Below are 5,457 nucleotides of genomic sequence, written 5' to 3'. Positions count from 1 at the left end.
TTGCGGGTGCCATGACCCACTGGGAGAATGGACTTTGAGGGGCCTATTTATTGGAAACTCCCAAAAAGTGATACCATTTTAACCCATTATCTACCAATGTCTTTTTTTGGGGACGCCTAATCTTTAGCTTCTAGTAACTAAGATTTTATAATTTTTATAATTAGGTCCAATTTTTTGTGTTGTGGTTGTAAAATGAATGTTTTCAAAGTAGGAAATCATGTCATTGTCATTTTTAAATGAATATTAACCCCTATACCCCCAAGGGTGGTTTGCACGTTAATGACCAGGCCAATTTTTACAATTCTGACCACTGTCCCTTTATGAGGTTATAACTCTGGAACGCTTCAACGGATCTTGACGATTCTGACACTGTTTTCTCGTGAGATATCGTACTTCATGTTAGTTGTAAAATTTATTTGATATAACTTGCGTTTATTTGTGAAAAAAACGGAAATTTGGTGAAAATTTAGAAAATTTAGCAATTTTCCAACTTTGAATTTTTATACAATTAAATCACAGTGATATGTCACAAAAAATACTTAATAAGTAACATTTCCCACATGTCTACTTTACATCAGCACAATTTTGGAACAAATTTTTTTTTGTTAGAGAGTTATAAGGGTTAAAAGTTGACCAGCAATTTCTCATTTTTACAACACCATTTTTTTTTTAGGGACCACATCTCATTTGAAGTCATTTTGAGGGGTCTATATGATAGAAAATACCCAAGTGTGACACCATTCTAAAAACTGCACCCCTCAAGGTGCTCAAAACCACATTCAAGAAGTTTATTAACCCTTCAGGTGTTTCACAGAAATTTTTGGAATGTTTACATAAAAATGAACATTTAACTTTTTTTCACACAAAATTAATTTCAGCTCCAATTTGTTTTATTTTACCAAGGGTAACATGAGAAATTGGACCCCAAAACTTGTTGTACAATTTGTCCTGAGTACGCCGATACCCCATATGTGGGGGTAAACCACTGTTTGGGCGCATGGCAGAGCTCGGAAGGAAAAGAGAGCCATTTTACTTTTCAATGCAAAATTAACTGGAATTGAGATGGGACGCCATGTTGCGTTTGGAGAGCCCCTGATGTGCCTAAACATTGAAACCCCCCACAAGTGACACCATTATAGAAAGTAGACCCCTAAGGAACTTATCTAGATGTGTGGTGAGCACTTTGACCCACCAAGTGCTTCACAGAAGTTTATAATGCAGAGCCATAAAAATAAAAAATCATATTTTTTCACAAAAATGATTTTTCGCCCCCAATTTTTTATTTTCCCAAGGGTAAGAGAAGAAATTAGACCACAAAAGTTGTTGAGAAATTTGTCCCGAGTACGACGATACCCCATATGTGGGGGTAAACCACTGTTTGGGCGCATGGGAGAGCTCGGAAGGGAAGGAGCACCGTTTGACTTTTCACTGCAAAATTGACAGGAATTGAGATGGGACTCCATGTTGCGTTTGGAAAGCCACTGATGTGCCTAAACATTGACCCCCCCCCAAAAGTGACACCATTTTGGAAAGTAGACCCCCTAAGGAACTTATCTAGAGGTGTGGTGAGCACTTTGACCCACTAAGTGCTTCACAGAAGTTTATAATGCAGAGCCGTAAAAATAAAACAAAATTTTTTTCCCACAAAAATTATTTTTTAGCCCCCAGTTTTGTATTTTCCCGAGGGTAACAGGACACATTGGACCCCAAAAGTTGTTGTCCAATTTTTCCTGAGTATGTTGATACCCCATATGTGGGGGGGAACCACCGTTTGGGCGCATGGGAGGGCTCGGAAGGGATGGATCGCCATTTGGAATGCAGACTTAGATGGAATGGTCTGCAGGAGTCACATTGCGTTTGCAGAGCCCCTAATGTACCTAAACAGTAGAAACCCCCCACAAGTGACACCATTTTAGAAAGTAGACCCCTAAGGAACTCATATAGATGTGTTGTGAGAGCTTTGAACCCCCAAGTGTTTCACTACAGTTTATAACGCAGAGCCGTGCAAATAAAAAATATATTTTTTTCCACAAAAATTATTTTTTAGCCCCCAGTTTTGTATTTTTCCAAGGGTAGCAGGAGAAACTGGACCCAAAATATTGTTGTCCAATTTGTCCTGAGTACGCTGATACCTGATATGTGGGGGGGAACCACCGTTTGAGCGCATGGGAGGGCTCGGAACGGAAGGAGCATAATTTGGAATGCAGACTTAGATGGAATGGTCTGCAGGCGTCACATTGCATTTGCAGAGCCCCTAATGTACCTAAACAGTAGAAACCCCCACAAGTGACCCAATATTGGAAACTAGACCCCCCAAGGAAATTATCTAGTTGTGTTGTGAGAACTTTGAACCCCCAAGTATTTCACTACAGTTTATAACGCAGAGCCGTGCAAATAAAAAATATTTTTTTTCCACAAAAATTATTTTTTAGCCCCCAGTTTTGTATTTTTCCAAGGGTAACAGGAGAAATTGGACCCCAAAAGTTGTTCTCCTATGTGTCTTGAGTATGCTGATACCACATATGTTGGGGTAAACCCCTGTTTGGGCGCACGGGAGAGCTCGGAAGGGAAGGAGCACTGTTTTACTTTTTCAACGCAGAATTGGCTGGAATTGAGATCGGACGCCATGTCGCGTTTGGAGAGCCACTGATGTGCCTAAACATTGAAACCCCCCCACAAGTGACACCATTTTGGAAAGTAGACCCCCTAAGGAACTTATCTAGAGGTGTGGTGAGCACTTTGACCCACCAAGTGCTTCACAGAAGTTTATAATGCATAGCAATAAAAATAAAACTAAATTTTTTTCCCACAAAAATTATTTTTTAACCCCCAGTTTTGTATTTTTCCAAGGGTAGCAGGAGAAACTGGACCCGAAATATTGTTGTCCAATTTGTCTTGAGTACGCTGATACCTGATATGTGGGGGGGAACCACCGTTTGAGCGCATGGCAGAGCTCGGAATGGAAGGAGCATCATTTGGAATGCAGACTTAGATGGATTGGTCTGCAGGCGTCACATTGCGTTTGCAGAGACTCAAATGTACCTAAACAGTAGAAACCCCCCACAAGTGACCCAATATTGGAAACTAGACCCCCCAAGGAAATTATCTAGTTGTGTTGTGAGAACTTTGAACCCCCAAGTATTTCACTACAGTTTATAACGCAGAGCCGTGCAAATAAAAAATATTTTTTTTCCACAAAAATTATTTTTTAGCCCCCAGCTTTGTATTTTTCCAAGGGTAACAGGAGAAATTGGACCCCAAAAGTTGTTCTCCAATGTGTCTTGAGTATGCTGATACCACATATGTTGGGGTAAACCCCTGTTTGGGCGCACGGGAGAGCTCGGAAGGGAAGGAGCACTGTTTTACTTTTTCAATGCAGAATTGGCTGGAATTGAGATCGGACGCCATGTCGCATTTGGAGAGCCCCTGATGTGCCTAAACAGTGGAAACCCCCAATTATAACTGAAACCCTAATCCAAACACACCCCTAACCCTAATCCCAACCATAGCCCTAACCACACCCCTAACCCTGACACACCCGTAACCCTAATCCCAACCCTATTCCCAACTATAAATGTAATCCAAACCCTAACCCTAACTTTAGCCCCAACCCTAACTGTAGCCTTAACCCTAGCCCCAACCCTAACCCTAGCCCTAACCCTAACCCTAGCCCTAACCCTAGCCCTAACCCTAATGGGAAAATGGAAATAAATACATTTTTTAAATTTTTTAATTTTTCTCTAACTAAGCGGGTGATGAAGGGGGGTTTGATTTACTTTTATAGCAGGTTTTTTAGCGGATTTTTATGATTGGCAGCTGTCACACACTGAAAGACGCTTTTTATTGCTAAAAATATTTTTTGCGTTACCACATTTTGAGAGCTATAATTTTTCCTTATTTGAGTCCACAGAGTCATGTGAAGTCTTCTTTTTTGCGGGACGAGTTGACATTTTTATTGGTAACATGTTCGGGCATGGGAGATTTTTTGATCGCTTTTTATTCTGATTTTTGTGAGGCAGAATGACCAAAAACCAGCTATTCATGAATTTCTTTTGGGGGAGTCTTTTATACCGTTCCGCGTTTGGTAAAATGGATAAAGCAGTTTTATTGTTCGGGTCAGTACGATTACAGCGATACCTCATTTATATCATTTTTTTATGTTTTGGCGCTTTTATACGAAAAAAACTTTTATAAAAAAAATTATTATTTTTGCATCGCTTTATTCTGAGGACTATAACTTTTTTATCTTTTTGCTGATGATGCTGTATGGCAGCTCGTTTTTCGCGGGACAAGATGACGTTTTCAGCGGTACCATGTTTATTTATATCCGTCTTTTTGATCATGTGTTATTCCACTTTTTGTTTGGCGGTATGAGAATAAAGCGTTGTTTTTGCCTGTTTTTTTTTTTTTTTTTTTACGGTTTTCACTGAAGGGGTTAACTAGTGATATATATTTTTATAGGTGGGGTCGTTACGGACGCAGCGATACTAAATATGTGTACTTTTATTGTTTAATTTTTTTTATTTAGATAAAGAAATGTATTTATGGGAATAATAATTTTTTTTTTTCTTTATTTAGGAATTTTTTTTTCCTTTTTTTTAACACATGTGGAATTTTTTTTTTTAACTTTTTTACTTTGTCCCAGGGGGGACATCACAGATCTCTGATCTGACAGTTTGCACAACACTCTGTCAGATCGGCGATCTGACGTGCACAGCTCCTCCAGGCTTCCCGGCGCTTGCTCTGAGCAGGTACTTGGTAAGCCACTCCCTCCCTGCAGGACCCGGATGCCGTGGCCATTTTGGATCCGGGCCTGAGGAGAGGTAAGAGACCCTCGCAGCAACTCGATCACATCGCGTTGTTCCGGGGGTCTCAGGGAAGCCAGCAGGGAGCCCCCTCCCTGCGCGATGCTTCCCTGTACCGCCGGCACACGGCGATCATGTTTGATCGCGGTGTGCCGGGGGTTAATGTGCCGGGGGCGGTCCATGACCGCTCCTGGCACATAGTGCCGGATGTCAGCTGCGATAGTCAGCTGACACCCGGCCGCGATCGGCCGCGCTCCCCCCGTGAGCGCGGCCGATCGCATATGACGTACTATCCCGTCGGTGGTCATACAGGCCCACCCCACCTCGACGGGATAGTACGTCAGATGTCAGAAAGGGATTAAGGTGCCCTTTTCTGAAAAATCTGTACTTGTAAAAATTTTAATTTGGCTAGTAATGGGTTAAAAACTGCACCCCTCAAATACTTTGAAACTGTTCTCGGGAAATTTTTTAACCCTTCAGTTGCTATACAGGAATTAATGCATAGTGGAATTAAAAAATAATAAATTAATTTTACCTCTAAAATATTGCTTTAGCCCCAAATGCCTCACTTTTGTAAGAGGCAACACCAAAATGTTGACCCCCACAATTTTTTAGCTAGGTTCTTCCGATTGCACCGATGCCCCCTAATGGA

The sequence above is a fragment of the Ranitomeya variabilis genome, chromosome 3, assembly GCF_051348905.1.
Source record: "Ranitomeya variabilis isolate aRanVar5 chromosome 3, aRanVar5.hap1, whole genome shotgun sequence".
NCBI classification, from domain to species: domain Eukaryota; kingdom Metazoa; phylum Chordata; class Amphibia; order Anura; family Dendrobatidae; genus Ranitomeya; species Ranitomeya variabilis.
The sequence above is the reverse complement of the archived record's forward strand: the minus strand, read 5'-3'. Positions refer to the sequence as shown.